This window comes from Lepeophtheirus salmonis, chromosome 9, assembly GCF_016086655.4.
Source record: "Lepeophtheirus salmonis chromosome 9, UVic_Lsal_1.4, whole genome shotgun sequence".
Lineage (NCBI taxonomy): Eukaryota > Metazoa > Arthropoda > Copepoda > Siphonostomatoida > Caligidae > Lepeophtheirus > Lepeophtheirus salmonis.
This window is the reverse complement of record NC_052139.2, coordinates 14,855,991-14,874,413: the sequence shown is the minus strand read 5'-3', so window position 1 is coordinate 14,874,413 and position 18,423 is coordinate 14,855,991.

The following is an 18,423-nucleotide window of genomic DNA, read 5'->3' as shown; positions in this document are numbered from 1 at the left end:
CCAAGCCCCCCAAAAAAAAAAAAAACAAAAACAAACACAGAGTAAAATAGGGCCCAAATATATTCTGTTTAACATTTTTAAATTGTCAAACTACAAATTTCATCAAAAGATTGATTTTCCTCACATTTTTTATATTATACATTGTAATCTTAACAATATTAAATTTTTAACATTCAAAACTTTAAACAAACAACTCATTAAATATCACAGATATCGTTTAATATGTTTATTTGCAAAGAATTAATTTCAAAAAATGAATTTAAATGCTAATTAAGAAGTAACTGTAAGTGAATAAATTATTTATGAGAAGAAGAATCTATGACTCAAGTGGGGAAAAATAATAAAAACAATAGGAGGTCGAAAGGTTTTCATGTAATTAGAACTCCATGATCATGGAATAAAATCCAAGAAAAAACTCCGCGAGTAATATGCGAAGCGCTAACATAGCGTTAAGTAAAGGTCATCTAGGTCAAATGTTGTCATTTTATAAGTACATAACCTTAATATATATATATATTTTTTTTTTCTCTACTTAAAGCTTCCGACTGTATTGTTCAACTTTTTCAATCGGCTCAATGGAACCGTTTGTACATTGTACACGTGTATGTAAGAATAACGATACCGATTCGTATGGTAAATATGGAAAAAGAAGGAGTGATTAAAGTAAATGACTACATATTATAAGTATTTTTTGACCTCCAAGTGTTATTTTCTTACAAAGAAAATAAAAGAATACCCGCCACATGCAAGATTAGCTTATCTTCTATTATAATAATAATTATCGGTCCATAAACTAATGCTTCAATGTCCTATTTAATACTTTGTCAGATTGTCGATATTAAATGTAAGTACTACACTAATATGATGGATAATTTTATGTCAAAAGAATTATGTAAATATATTTAACTATTTTTTATTTTTTGAGCGGGATCATAGTCTTTTTTTCAATAGTAATATGATAACCATAAGTGTTGGAGATGGGCAAGTTTAAGAAATTAACTTGCTATATTCGAGCAATTGATTTCTTTTAATATTGTAACAAGTCAGGAATGAAAAGGAAGACATCATAAAATTGTCTTTTATAAGAAAAAACAATGAAGGAAATGTCTTTTGAAATAAATCAATTAGTTTTGAATTAATTACACAAGTCAAAAAATTTGACTTTTTCAAAAATCCTTCGACTTCCATATTCAATTCTAGTAGTATTTTACACACTAATTACAAGACTCTTACTAGTTTTTTCGTATCGAATCTTATTATAGAAAATTATGTTTGTTTTGAATTTTTTGAGTATTTCTACCCTTTATATAGGTTTGAGACAACTTTAGAGTACGAAAATAACAATAATATAAATAAAAGCTTATTTTTTTTTTTTTTAAGTGTAATGTTAATTTCAAATATGTACTTATCATTTATATGCGATCATCAAATTATGAGAAAATGCAATATAAAGGTTAAAAAATATGATAGCTCACGTATTTTGCTTGAAAATGAATAATACAGTTGTAAATGAAATCTTAGACTTTTTTAACTTCAAACCAATTATTTTACCGTAAAAACAATTGATAAATTGTAGAATTATTCATATTCTAACAAAACCCTTAATTATAAAGCTTTTTTAAACCTTTAAATTGCATTTTCTCAAGATTCGAGGATCGCATATCAAATATAAACTCTAAAAATTACAATGAATAAACTAATTTTCATGTAAATTACTGATTTTTTTCTAACTCAAAAGTTGGATCAAACCTTTAAAAAGGCTACAAATACTCAAAAAGTTCAAATGGAATTTTTTGAAAACCAGATTTGTTGCGTAAAAACTAATTAAAGATTCGTGATCCACGTGTCAAGTATTACTATTATTAAATATATAATTTAAAACATATTTTTTATTGACATATGTTATTCAGATTCGGGCAAAATTGAAGTTGTCCCCCAATCTTTTATATACTTCATACGCCTTTATCTACATTAAATAAATCTTTATTAATATTTTGGTATTCAAAATTTCATTGAATGAATTTCACAAAAAAAATTATATATACAAGGTGTCTGATAAATTGGTATAATCTTTAAAGGCTAGACGGGATAGAATCATAATTTTTTTATTTTTTGAAAGCTACATTTAATGTCATTCAATTATTAATAATGAGATTTGCCTGTCTTTATAACCTCGGACACATTGCTACGGAAGCATTGCCAGGCCCAGGCGACCTCGTGCAGATCCAGATTTACTATTGTACGGATAATGTACTTGTTCATGGCCTCCAAAGGTTTTCCCAATTTATCAGAACTACCCCGTAGTATGAAATCAGTAAATGACAGAGAACCCGTTATGTGTAAATAGATTGTAGATGCATATGTGATCCGTCAACACAAAAGTAAGATAAAAGTTTTTTTTTTCAAAATGGAGTGTTGTATTTTTAGCAAACTATCCTTCCTCAATTTCTATGAACAAATTATTTTTATTACCCCTTTGGGTGCGTTGCAAATTGCACTTAAAGTAAAGAAAAATGATTGTCTTAGTAAAAGAATTAAAAAAAAATCATGGACTAAATTTTAAAGACCATATTGGGGCGAATATAAGTTTCTTAAATCAAATAAATATTCTAAACAACACTTAAAGTACATTTTGTACATCTTATCTAATCTCATAAATTATAATACAGAGCCTACAATTGACTCAAATATGTCTATAACAAATTGGGTTGTATGTGCTACAAATATAATATGAGGTAAAAAAAAATATATTGAATATTTTTTTTTTTTTCATGAATATATTTTATTTGAAAGGGGGTCACATTGAGGCCAATATAAGTCCTTTCAATCAAATAAAGGATCAAAACCATATTTTAAAGTTTTGAGTATCTTAACTCATCGCACAAATTTGAATAATAATTATGTATTTGTCTCTAATAGGCCTATAAAATATTGGGGTCTATGTATTTATTAATTAAAAAAGGGATGAATTTGGATTTTCTCATTTTTTTAAATATTTTTGTTAAAAAAATTGTTTTTATGTTGACACACAACATATATCTGTTGTTATGAGTGCTTCAAATGTCCTTTTTTATAGGTTTGTATTAAAAAATACCCCCATTAGATAATTTGAATCTACCTATACTTGTAGAATAAGTTTGTTGAGGGAATTAAACATAATTGGTTCTACAGAATTCATTGAATGAACGCCCAATTCTTATTGTTCTTTACTCACGTGATAGTATCTAATGATTAGTTGGTAAAGTAATTTTGCACACGACTACAATAGTGACACTAAATAATATTACATCAATTCTATTTTTAAGTTATACACTTTTAATTTACAGATTACAGAGATATTTAATGTAAGATGTTAACTTTCGTTAAAAAGTGTTTTTCCATTTCAAATGTCCTGTGTATGTACCCTCAGTGTTTTCCTTATATGTACAGTGACTCAAATATAAATCACTTTTATTTGAGTCTATATATATTTTAGTGTTGGATTCGAGTCCATTTTATTGAAATCGTTCAAGTTTTTATATTCTGGGACAAGTTGAGTTTGTGTTAGAACAATAGTCTAATTTTTGACTCCCCTTTTTAGTGATTTTCCACTTGAGGTCTCTCCTTTTTAATACATCAGTTTTTTTCTCTACTTTTGAAAAAAAAGAAAGAAAAGAGAGTTAAAAGTTGGACTAATCATTACTCAAATGTTTCAATTTGTTTTGATTATTCAAAGTCAATTAAAGTCGCTCTTACCAAATAAATATTTCGAACCAGTTCGAGTAATTGTCAGGGTTAGTAACGACGAATTTTTTCGAGTTCGAGTAAAGCTCGAATCCAAATTGTTTGGGATGTTTGTACAAGTTGCAACTTGTATTAGCAAATTATACAAGTTTCAATTTCTTCGTTTTAAAATGAATTATTTTATTACAACATTGATCATTCTAATATCCAAATAGGTTTAGATACTATCATTTCATTTTGATCCTTTAATATTACATGGTTATTATGTATTTATGAGTAATATCACGGGGTCATTTGAACTTTAGAATGTGCTGCAGATAACTTATATTTTTAGTAACTTGTATTAATAAAGTCAAAAATAACAGGATCGATCATCCAACTTAATTTAATTATAACTATAAATCCTTCATTGAAAATTGTGAATCTCATTTTTTGGTTGCAACTTGTACAATTTGATTATACAAGTTACAACTTGTACACAATATATACACTGTACATTTTAGGTACTCTTTTGATTGCTTTTTTGAATACAAAATAAATAAAATCATTTCCTACCGGGGATTGATTAACTTTTGGAACGGTGATCGGAGAGAAGGCCCTTGGACTAGATGAATTGTAACCCGGAAGCGATACACCATGATGTTGAGGAATCGGACGGATTATACTTGGTGGTGGTGCTGTGGGTCCTCCAGGATGTGATGGTGGAGATGATAATGGCATGGTTCTATAAATACTACCAGGGCCAGGAGATGTTTTCCTGGTGCTTGATAAGCGGGGCTGCTGCTGTTGCCCCTCATAATGAACCGGAGATTCGGCTCCTCTTTTAATTGTAGTGCGTGAATTCCTTGGTGTAGACATGTTGTACAGCTTTTTAAATCATGGGAGAATTCTCTTTAAACTGTATCAAAAGAGAATCCACGAGTCTGAAAAGGATAATAAAATTTGATTTGATTATTAGCAGTGTTTGAAGAATAATAGTGTTTATGTATACTTTGAAGGTTGAATAACCCAGATAATTTTATAATAATAATAATCAAACTCTTCTTAATATTGATGACGTCAGGAAAATATCATAAGAAATCATTTAAATTGGCAAGCTTTCATTTTTTTTCTTTTTTTGAAAAAGAATATTTTCTTAGATCATAACTGTATTTTTAGATTTCTGTTAATGTGTATTTAAACAACTGACTTAAAACAAACTTAAACAAAAATATATAATTATTGAACTTATTTTTGAATAAACATATTACGTACCTGCTTTTTAATGTTATATACATCTAAACTTCGTAACTTATCTAGTCTATTTACGATTCTAACAACAATTATGGTGCATCAAAATAAAAACAATCTTGAACAAAAATCAATAAAAAGAAGAAAATCCCAATTTATCCTTTTTTACTTCACATGTACATACAGTCCTATATTTCATAGACATATGGGAGTTAATTAGTGGCATTGTTAATATACCCAAGAGTTTTAGTTATACAGGGTCTTGCTGATAAATTAGGACTGACTTCAACTGCATCCACATCAATAAAGAGAGCATGTATATATTATTCTAATCTACCAATTGAGAGGTTATATTATTATATTTTGATTGAGACCGTTTTGAATGTGATCAGACAATAAATAGCGATGGAACAACGAAGAAGGTCAACAATTGTCGAGCTCGCTAACGCGGGGTAACGACCCTCTTGCTATAATGAAGGCAACTGGCTACTCCAAGTCTACTATTTACCGAATGTACAAGGGCTGGAAGGAGGAGATGTAATCGAAAGATGACCACGATCAGTGTTCATTGATGCCCCCATTCTTCTTTAACTCGAAGGAACGGATAGGCCAGATATACACTTTGAGATTTTGAAGACTATTCGGTTTTCAGGAAGACTCGGCTCCTACCAAGAAGACTCAGGACCTTTTTCACAGGAATAAAATCCCTTTTTGGAGCCATAAAATCTGGCCCTCCAACACCCCTGATATGAACCTTCTAGGGGGAGTTAGCGAGACAGTTACCAGTCATAATAGCATCAAGGCCCTAAAGACCTCTATTACCAATTACTGGGCGGCTATTGATCGTGTGAAAGTTGTGAAAGTGTGCACGGCCTTCAGGCCAAGAATCGAGAGAATGGTTCCAAAAAATGAAGATCACATTGAATAACATTATTGGCAATAAAATAAAGAATAAATTAAATCATGACATTAATTTTCTACTTGCAACCTTTATTGATCTAGAAGCAGTTAGATTCAGACCCAATTTATCTGCAAGACCATGTAGTTTAGAACCTTTATTGGATTTCAGAGACTTATATTGGCTCCGATATAGCCATTTTTAAATAGAATCTATTAATTTCTTATTCTTTTTTTTTAATGGCCATCAATTTTTCTTACATCCAAAGAGTTAATAAGAAACAATGTAATCCACACTCAGTTTTGAGAAAAATCATTCTATCTTGCTTTTGTGTTTTTGTGTTAATACATCCAGAAAATGCAATTTAGATCCTTTACTTGATGTAATAGACATATAAATACCCCGATATGGCCTTTCAAATAAAATCCATCAATGTCTCATACTTTTATTGTGACGATCAATTTTGTAATAATTTGTTGATAATTTTACGCAAGAAATATAAATGTAATCAGCACTCAATTTTAAGAAGAATCATTCTAGTTTGCTTTTATGTTGACGTCCCTCAATTCACAGTTGATTATTTCATGCATCTCTAATTCTATCGTGACTTTGTTTGATTCAACACGCTTTGCAGGATTAATGACTCGAAATTAATGGGGGGTTTCGTAAATACATTTACATATTCATTTATTTATTTGCAAAAATCATTTTAAGGAGAAATATTTGCGTATGGAATACAGATGTATGTAAGACTTAGGTAGTACATGCATAATTATAAGAAATTAATCACAATATTATATTCTTGATAATTGACATAATAATATTATGTACCTTTATGTTTTAAGCGATCCCACTCTCTACATATTTATACATCTTCTAAGAATAATACACCATTTTAGTTCATCAATAGTTTTATATACTGGGTGATTCAGAATTAGTGGCCCATCAAAAAATGTTTACATTACTCTCAGATTATGGTTTGTAGTATTAGAATAGGTATTAATAATTTTTTTAGAGGCTTATCATTGTTCTACATTTGGCAAATATATAATTCAAGTAGATTACCCTTGTTCTAAACAACATGGCGAAGACACCAAATCATTGACTTGCAGCTAGTGTTAACACCATGTGGCCTTCGCGACAACCGTCAGAGAGTAATTGCTGAATCTAGAAACTGAATTGCCCTTCTCCTTGAAAATATCTACATTGCAAAGCCAAATAAGGTTATGATCAAGTGAAGATGGAGCGTGGGCTGGGCATCATCTTACTATTGCAATATTTCTAACAGGGGTAACAAAATCTCTACCCTCTAATTAGGGGTTTATTTTATTGAATCTCATTATAAATTCAAAATAAGTTTGCGTGATCAAGTGTAACTCTTTTCAAATCCTGTTCAGGGGCTTTTTATACATATAAATAAATGAAATGTCCGGTTTTATGGTAGGCATAAAGCACATATTAAAGATCAATTTAAATATAAAATAGATAAAAAACCAAAATACCTATTCTAAAAATAACAATTAAAATTATTGTATTCTTATTTATTTCAAAATATTAATATCTACATTGCCACTCGTTGGAAAACCGGCCTGATTTCATTTGATACAATACTTAATAATTAGGAATGTTAATCTTGGCTGAATTGGGCACGGCATTACCTCACTAACACAAAAATTCTTTGTATTCTCTTCCTAGCTATGGATGTTTCTGCTCCCCGGCTCTCAGTCAGTGTTCTGAAATTGGATTGGTTGAATTATAATTAGCTCACTTTAAGCAGTAAACAATTATTGAATAATAATTTTATAGTATAGGGGGGGGAAGGGGTAAAATTAAATTCCATTAAGCACTCTAGAAAAAATAATTTTTCAATTCCGACCAAACCAAAGTCTTAAAGTTATTTAGCGGAATTTGAGAACTTTCAATTTTAATATTAAGTTGTTGAATTTCAAAAGTGTCATTAAAGTTGCTTTTCTCAAGTGATATTTAAAAATATTAAAATCCTTATTTTTCATTTTGAAGAAAAATGAAAAAGTAGCCACACTATGAAGGATGTGTGTCCTTGAAAGAAGGTGAATATGAACGAGGGGTTTCTCGAGAGCAATAACCATAAGTCCTTGTTGGACTCAGGAGTAGAATTGAGGATCTATATTGAAATAATTGCAGCCTATATATCTTACGCATAATTAATTACGAATAACTTAATAATAATATTCATATTTTGCTCCTACCATAGATAATTATAGACGGCTTAAGGGACGTTAGTGTGTTGTAAGATCACGTCAACTGTTGTAAGCTTATTATTATAGCATAAATACCCGGACAACAGCAAAGTTGGGCTATTGAAAGCAACTTAACTTAACTTGGATAAGTTAGTAAGTTAAGTTAATTAACTTGTTAATAATTTAAACAGCGTTATTTTAACTTCAACTTAACTAGTTAATTTATAATTTATCAAAATTAACTTGTTGGTTTTTTTAAACTGCATTATCTTAATTTTAACTTAACTTGATTCAGTTGCTTAGTTAAAGTTAAATTAATTTTTTTATCCTGAGTTGAAATACTAAAAAACTGCCTTTAAGTAATCGTTAGTTCTCCGATGATATAGATAAACAGTGTGTCGAAACTATCTGTTTTATTAAACTTTTCAACTCGGTCATTCTACATCAAATTGATAAAAAATATATTTTCTCAGTGTCGTAGAAAATGTTGCTTTTATGTTATCTCCGATATTTTATAATTTTAGCTGTCTTAGACTTCCGTTTTAGTAGTAACTTGAGTCTGTATTTTTTTTCTGGATCGTTCAATTGGAGGTGGACAAAATTTAAGCTTTTTAAAAATTACTCTAAAGTTAATTAACTTGTTAATTTTTATAAGCTTTAAACTAGTTAAAAAAAAAAAACAACTCTATTTAAAAGGAAATTAACTTTTAACAGCCTTTTTTGTCGCTTTATACATATATTATCTATAACTAAGTATTACCAACATTAAGGCGTTAATTAAGACAAAGTAGCGAAACTAAGACTAAGTGATTAATATTGTACATGGTAGTGGCCATGACTACATTTTTTTTGTCCACTAGGAGCATTAAATATTACTTCATGCCCATGGCACCATCACTAAATAAGACGCCTCTATGAATTCACCCTTTTAACTGAATTATCAAGCTAAATCCTGCGAAGGAAACAAAAAGTCGCAAACGGCATATTTACTCACTTTTACTAATAATATATCAACTAATTTATTTTGATTATAATCATGTATTGTATATATATATTTAATCATACAAATATATTTTTTGTCGGAAGGAATTCAAAAGATTTTTTTTTTTTGACTCACGCATCTGTATATCCTTTTCTTTCTATTTGTTTACATATTTAATTATTCGATAAATTAGTAAACATTATTTCAATAAGTTATTTGACCTTGAATTTCAAATATTTCCAAGGTTAGAATGAGATTGATTCAGCAAGGAAAATCATTTGAGAAACATTTATACAATTCTACATATTTGGGTAAATGTTTGGATATAAAATGTATCCACATATATTACTATGTTGGTATTGTATTAAGATTGACCTAAAAGTGAACCTTACTGGTATTCCTTTATTCATTCAAATATAATTTGCTAATATTATATAATTTATGTGGCATTGTAAAATTTTAGAAGGTACATATTTTGATACACGCTAATTAAATTCTGAAAATTCCTATTGGGACATATATTTTGTAAGTGAATTCTAAGGTATATTTTAACTTTTTCAAAGCTATGTCTGTTATAAATACGTACTATTAAACAATTAAACCAGTTGTTCTGAAACGTTCTTTAAAAGTAAAGGGGACACTTGCATAATAATGATAAATTATTATATATGTATGTCAAAAAGATCATAATCAATTCCCGTTCAGTCTTGATAACTTATTAAGTTTGCTTCTTGATGACGTCACTCAATTTTATTTCTTTCTTTTTTAATCAGTTCTAGTATTGAACGTCCGAAGGACCGACAGTATTAAGGACCAATCATCAAGTACTGATAGAACGCGTTCTAAGACTGGACTGGATCGAATAAATAAGGACTGATACAACACTTACCACTATCAGTCCGCAGTGTTTAGGCTAGAGTGGCTGTAGCCCCCCATCAAAGATTTTTGATTTTTTTTCCAAAAAAATTTAATATTTGAAATTTTTTGCCAAAATTTTTTATTTTTCTGTAAATTGTTATGGAGTTTTGTAATTTTGTTCAATTTTTTTTTTTTTTTGTGAATGAAATTTTTCTCAATAATTTTTCATGTTTGGATTTTTTTTGAAAAAAATCCAAAAAACAAGCACTTGACTATAGTTATAGCAATTTTTAGATTGGCGACCCAAAATATGGTAGTTCTCAAATACTAATACTATAGATATAATGTTTTGGTCGAGGTATGACCGTAGACTTGATATACAATAGCAACTGATATAATTGAATTTTTGTGGAAGGGGGAGGCGCCTCCTTCGATCCTTGTTCCTATCCTACGGCCTTGCTTTGTGATTAGATATGACGCCTCTCAAAGTTAGCATATTTTTATGACATTATCGCAATTCTGGTTTTCACGCTCACCAGGATTTTGACCTTTTTAACATTTTTAGAGGTCATTTTCGATCAACAGAGTATTTATAAGTCAGTGTTGTGTTTTGGGCCTAAGAATGTCAAGAGTGTTTTAAGAAAAATAATATGTTCATTCTTATTTATTGAATCTTGGTAATTTGTAAAACGCTAATATGACCGATCCAAGGATTGGTAGGGCCTTTCCTAAGATTGAACTGGACTCGACCAAATAATTAAGGACTGGTACAACTCTATTAGTGACTTTGATGTTGGATAAAGTAATTAAGATATAACTCAGATATGTATTAAGAATATTGTACAAAAAAAATTATTTTTTTAATTATGATATGCATTACATTATTACGGAACTAGGGGTAGTACCTAGCATTGTCCAGAGTTATTAGGCGGTGACGAACATACAAACTTTGCTTTAATTATAGACAAGATAACTTCCCTGTAAATTCTTTGTTTTACTTCTCATTTTTTACGAGCAGACTCACACGTAGCCACTTAATCAATACTAAGATGTTCTTTTACCAAGAATAAAATAATAATTTCTTAAATATGATTTGATGTGCCAGGATTATTGCTAAGCCTCATCTAAAGTCAGGTTAATTTTTTTAAACTTTATAAAGTCAACTTCCCTTTTTTTTTTATTATAATAGTTCAACAAAACGCTTGTGAGATTTAATTCATTTTATACAGTGCTCCGGTATATTACACTCATTTTTTCAAAATACAGTATGAGTATATGAGATACATCAGGAAGGATCATATACAGTGTACCGCCTGACTTATTTTCATTCATACTAACAAACTTTGCTTTATTAATATAGAGTATGCTATTTATTATATTAATGGATGGTAAAAATGATTTTACTATATTTTAGGACCGATTAGAGAGACTGAACAGGACTGGAACGGGGTCCTCGATCGTTATAACTACACCTTAAAATTTACCCAATAAAAAATGGGGAATCAATCCGCTCAACGGCCCCACCTCTCTCCCATTGCACATGAATTTAACCCTATACAAATTACAGTAGCTCTAAGAAAGTAGAAAAGGTACAAAATAAATGACTACTCAGAACATAAACGTGTACATACTTCATGTTTAAATGATACAACTTTTTTTATATACTTATGGTAATAAAAAAATAAATATGATAAATTGACTAAGTAAAACCCACAACAATTTGATTTAAAAATAATGAAGCCTGCCTTACTCCAACCTATGTACGAGTATATATATGTATGTATCAATCTATCTATTCATGAATGCATGCATACTGGTGTTGAGACTACGGCCCTGACCGATTTTTTTAATTCATTCTTAAGGGATTTTTTGTAGACCCGATATTTTCATCTCAGGCTACAAACAGAAATTTAATTATTTTCATACCGTGGACTGATTTTTTTGATATCAATCCATGCATCGATTTTCTCTCTTGATTTATAAGAATTACCAATAAAGTTCATGAAAATAATTTAACTTCATTTGACGTTGTTGTAGGTCGAAGTTCACAATTTTGAAACACAACTGACATCATCAACATTTACTTAAAGAATCAATTTAGAGCAGGGATACCACTCAAAATTTTATAATATCCCTAAATTCCACATAAAAATAGTTTATAGAATATTAATACACCTTTAAATCTGTTATATTTAATATTATTCTAAATCTTCAATAATATTTGCTGATAAGTGTATAAAATCATTTTCTTTATGTGTTTTAAGCTTATCTTTGTATCATTGATAAACATTCCCCTGTTCAAGTTTGGTTATTGAGGCTATATGAGGTGACCAATTTGAATATCTATCCACCGTTCTTTCTAATATATTATTTAGACTTAGTTAAAATCAGACAAAAAGTAAAAGAATTCTGAAAACGACAAAACAAATAACCTTTTAGATAAAAAAGTTTGATGATATAATAATTAATATAATCAAACGAATGTAATCTACTATTTTTGCATGTATAAGATCCCAAGATTTCGACTTTATGATACAAATCATCCCTAACGCAACGTCAATATCCCAAAATTTTAGAATAAATTCCAAGGATACGTGTATCCCTTTATTAAACCGAATTTTAAATGAGAACGAATTTTTCTTTGAAGTGTGTTCAGATGTCACTTCAGAGTAACGGTCTCAGAGCAGTCTAAGATTTTCAAACTGTAACCCAACACTAATAAGTACTCTTAGTTGCGAGAGAGAAAATCATGTTTGTTTCTTTGATTAAATATTATGTGACCTTTATTCGGGAATGCTTCGCCTCAAGACGCTCACATATTTGATTTTGTTCATGATTTATATACCTACATAATACATACATACATTTATATTAAACTTTAACTTGTAAGGCGTATACTTTTTCTTCTTAATTTTAAAATATGTAGGTTACAATTTTTATTTTATCCTATGTTTAAATTTATAATAATATGTAGTTTGTCAATACAAAAGTAAGCTAGAATGATTTTCCTTAAAATTGAGTGTGGATTATATTTGCATCCTTTGTGGAATTACGCTTCATTTCTATCGTAAATTGGACTTAAGCCTACAAAGATTGATTGTCACAATAAAATAATAAAAAAATCACGGCTTTTATTTGAAAGAATATATCGGGGTCAATAATATAAGTCCCTTAAATCAAATAAAGTTTTTAAAATAATAAAAAATAGAAGCAGTTCAAGCTGGGATGAACACTTTGCTATATATAAATACCGCTTAGGAACAATCAGAAATTTGTGGGGTTCATCATATAATAAATAGTTCGAGTGAGAGATTTTACGTATTGTTTAAAGCAAATGAGGGCTGAATGTATATTCATAAAATGGATTGCTATCAAAATGTTGAATGTTTTTAATTATCAGAGTTTGTTTAGTAGTAAAAGTTCTTAGAGCAAAAGATTATTAGGTATTCTCAAGTGCGTAAGGGTCCAAATGAAATGTCCTATTTAGGGATTTTACAGTCTTTTGCAGATGCAATTAAACTTTTTATTAAGGATATAGGAAGGTTTAGTTTAGTGAATGCCATAATGTACTTAATTTCACACTCATTATGTGAGGGTTAGCTTTATTAGTTTGAAATGTTTACCCCTTGGAAATAGGGTTAGATACAAGAAGAGTGATGAGCTTACTGGCCCGGATATGAATTACAATCTATCTCTTATATTTAATAGGTTGAAATAAAAAATAATCATAATAATAATGTGGGATTTTCTGCTTTTCTTGATGTCTGTTCAAGATTTTTTTATGTTGACGTACAACAATATGTAAGTTGTAATAATAACATATAATGCACCTATAATGTATGTATTGAGAGAAGATATAAATATCTAAAGGGGATGGATGGATAGATAGATAGTCTTACAAATTAAAACAGATTTTTATAGTTTTAAACAGACTCTTTTCATGTTCTTCAAAAGTATGTAAATGTTAAGAGGCTTACATATTTATGTTAAAATTGATAAATGTACTTTGTACATTATAATATAATGATTTTTTAGTCACTTTTTGTATGAGTATAAATAGGCACATGAGATAATGTTTCACACTGTGCTTTACTCCAAATCCCGCACAGAGATCTCTTTATAAAGATAGATAAAACATGCGCCTACTTATGAACGCTGTATGGATAATAAGCCCTTGATATGTCTATTTTTCTATTTTATGTCTACATAATAGAGTCTCACTTAGCAGTGAGCACCCATAAAAATATTACTTTGATTAATATTCATGAATGAAATTATACTAATTTGATCAATTAACGTGTTTTTATAGTATACTATCGGTAGTACTCCTCATTGTTTGTCGTAAATAGGCCACGGGTAAATGACAAATCTTGCTTTAATAGTATAGAAGATAACTCTCCGAAAAATCCTAAGTCTTACTCACTCGTAACTACTCATTACTTACATCAGTTCATATGACGTATTCTCTCCTCAATGATGAAAGAATAATAATAAGAGTTTGAGATTTGTTTAATATGATGGGATGGCTGATGAGTACTTTAGTCTATCGAACGCTCACAAAAAAATATCCCCAGTAAGTTCAATACAAAACATATTTACATATAAGCGTCTATATTTCATTCAAATGCGACTCCATTCTTATTTATTAATTTAAAAATATTTAAATGATTTATTACAACAAAGATCATTATAAACAGTGCACCCTGATTAATAAGAACACAAGGACTACACCCCCTCCTGCCCACCCTGCGGACGCCCCTGCAATAGTTCATTACTACGGCAATGTTGTTATTTCTTATATCCAAATATGTTTATGATATACACCAGGTAGCCCAATATACTATGTACCAGGTGAATGTTTTTCATTCATTCATACTGACAGAAGTACATTGCTTTATTACTATAGATGTGCTGAGTTAGTACGCAAAAATAATCTTGAACGAAAAATAAAAAAGAAGGGGAAACTTCCATTTTTATTCACCAAAAATATTTACATCCTAATATTTCATAGGTATATTTTGGCCCGTTATAGGGGTTGTATCCAAATTTCTTGGACAATTTTACATCAAGAAGATCCAATTTATATATGTATTTTTTTTTTGAGGATTTTTGGATTTAAAAAAAAAATAAAAAACAACTTAAAATTTTAATTTAAAAAAAATCAAAAATCGATAGCTATTCACAAAAAAATTTTAAACATTAAATTTTTTAGAATAAAAATTCAAATATTTAATTAGAAATATTAAATATTTTGGATAAAAAATTCAAATATTACATTTCTAGGAATTTGTTTTTTAAAACCATAGCCATTTACCAAAAATTTAATTTTTTTGATTTTTTCTAATATTTGGGAGGGGGCAACAGCCCCTCCAGCCCACTTTTGTGGACGCCCCCATAGATACCTATGAATATTAATTATGGTTTAGAGTTTTCATCCTTAAAATAATTTTTTTTTGAATTTATAATTCTTTAATTGTGACGGTAAGTTTTGATACTTAAATTAGTGTAATTTGCAGTGCCTCTAAGAGAATTAATGATAATTATTTGCTGACATAAATTATTCTTCAAAAATACTCCTTTAATCCAGAGTATATTTTGGGATTTAACGTTACGTCTCACATAATATTCAACGTACCTAATATTATTTCCAACAAAAAAGGCTCAATATTCTGTTAAATTTTGATTTATTTTCAAATATATACGGAGATAATTTTTCAGGATCTCATTGTTTACATATATATTTTTTCTTTAAAGTCCATTTTCCACTTAGTTTCTGACAGAAAATTGGATTTTTTCTATGAATTTATAAGGAAATTGTTTGACACGATGTAAAAAATTGTCCTGGAAAATAGTAAATCCATATGATTTATAAACTTAGGGTATATATTTTTATTAGTGTTGGGTTCGAGTACAAAGTATCGACTAATCCAGTTCAATGTACCAATTTGAAATGTTCGCTCAAGTTCATTTTTTTTTTGAGAATTTCTACATATCCAATATTTTTTATTTCTTTAACTCGTCTTTTAAAAAGAAATAGGCCTCTTTATTTTTTACTGTTTTTTTGAGTGGTACTATAAATTTGGCAAGTTTTGATTATATATTTCTAGTTTAAGTTGAGTTTCATTTCTCAAAAAAATATCTGAGGAAAGATCGAAAAAAAAAAGACTGAAGTAAAGTTGAGTTTTTTTTTTCGAGTTTGAGTAATACACGAATCCATAACTAATTTAATTTTTAGTATGTATATTATGACATACATGGTTATCAACTCATTTGGCTCACTACTTTTTCATTAATTCTAAGAAAAACTCTTTGTCTTCCTTTTTGATGGACAAGTGTATTTATTTCTGCTTCATGAATCAAGTCTATCGGTTATATTTATTCCATGATTCTACTCCAAACTTATATTAATCACTATAATATGTAGCCTTGTTTTATAAATACTGACTAACATATGCGTATATTAAGTGCTTAGACACGGCCAAAGATTGAATTTTATCACAGTTTATGGTTGAAGGGATTTTTCTAGATTTACTAGGAGTTTGTTGACAGATAACCCTTTTTTAGACAAGATATATTCTATAACAGTGAATATTTTTAATTTGTAACAAAAAATCAATGCAAATTTTGAAGACTTACATTACGTTATTTTTCTTCAAAAAGTTGTCTTTTCGACAAATTTAACAACATTAGGGGTGGGGGTTGGCATCTCCCCCGTTATTTCAGTTCAGGTGATGGTGGAGAGAAATTCATTTCCTAGGGGGTGTGCACAAAGTAGGAGGGGGGCAGAGGGGTTTTGAAATTGCAAACACAAGCTAAAATAAAGTATGCTCATTAATGTACGAAGCACAAATAGGTGGAGGTGTGTGTGTGCAAAAATGCCCAAAAACTTGCTTACATACGTTTACATGGCCTTCAAATCGAAATTTCTAATTCTTAAAAATGAGTTGTAGATAAAAAAAAATGTCTTGTAACCGGTCAAGATTGTTTTTTTTTAAAAATTATAATGGTCTCATCCCAGTGGAGGTTATATATCTATATTAATGAAGCAAAGTTTGTTTGATTGTCTGCAGAAGACTCATATCTAATAACGAGCGTGTGTGGCTATAGCTTAGCGCGTCTTATTAAAAATAAATAAAAGGGAATCACAAAATAATAAATGTGACTTTAGATTAGATTTATCAACGGGCGTGTGTAGCTAAAGCTTAGCGTGTCATATATATATATAAAAAAAAGGGAGTACATATATTCAATGTAAATAAAGCTAATTTTGTCTGTTGGTGTTTGCCGATTGTCGATGGATAATAGCTTCCAGCATTATCGGGTACTCTCGTTAGTGTTATATATATATAGATGACTAAAAAATATTTTTAAATATATGAAAAAAACAATTCATAAGTCATAAATTTCCCATGACAAATTCTTGTAAGAAAATAAATAATTGGTTGCCAAAAGATAAAGATGTAATAATGAATACATTGTTACATTTTTTCAAAGAAAGGTAACATTGATAGAAAAGTACTCGTTACGTAAAGAAAGTGTATGATCTTATTACTAAAGTATGTAATAGATATGTCATTTTCAATTAGTTAAAAAAATATGCATACAAATCGTTCATAGAAACAAATGAAGTGATTACATAAAAAGGTTAAACGTCTTCTTTTGGTGTGCTCCGAGATTTTCTACTATTGAAAGAAATGGGGGGGGGAAAAAAAAATTTAGAAGAAAAAACTTAAAAACTTTTGAAAGATTTTTTGTTTTTCGAAAAAAGTTATTTAAAAAAAATGCTAAATTTGGAAGAATAAACAATCTTTCAAAAGTTTTTAAAGAATTTTCCCCATAACATACTCTAAAAGACGTATAACCTTTCATCGATAAAAAGAACCGACAATGTGTACCTACATTATATTAAAATGGAATAACGTAGCTCAATGGACAACGTGCTTGGGAGAAATTATTCTTTTGAACGTAATAATTGCGTCTCAGTCGTTCCTAGAGAAGAAATATATCATTCATGTAACTATATGGATTTTAAAGAGGATTCCCAGATCAGATGAAGTAAAGTAAGTACTCTATATAATGTTTACTTATATTTGTGAAAAGAAATAAAAAAAGTATAGCAATTTGAAAAGGATATGATGGTGTGCTCTTTCTTATTTTTTTCATTATTTAATAAGTTGTTGTGTGTTAACATCTCCTTCTCAAAAGAAGAATTCCCACCTATCTTTGGTGTAAATTGATTTTAAAATGAATAATAAAATGAATGTAAATACAATTATAATATTATCTCTGCACTAATGCTGTTTTAAAGAAGGAGAGGTCTCCTCTTTATAGCAGTAATTCATTTTTCTCCCCCTCCCAAATCATATAACAGGCAGCTAATATTAACAGAGATAATAACTCAGATGTACCAAATGTCTTCTACTCGCACTCTTACACAAAACTCATCTCTACTTATTATACTTAATCAGTACAGATCAGAAAAAAAATCGAATGAGAATTGAATTCGGAATAAG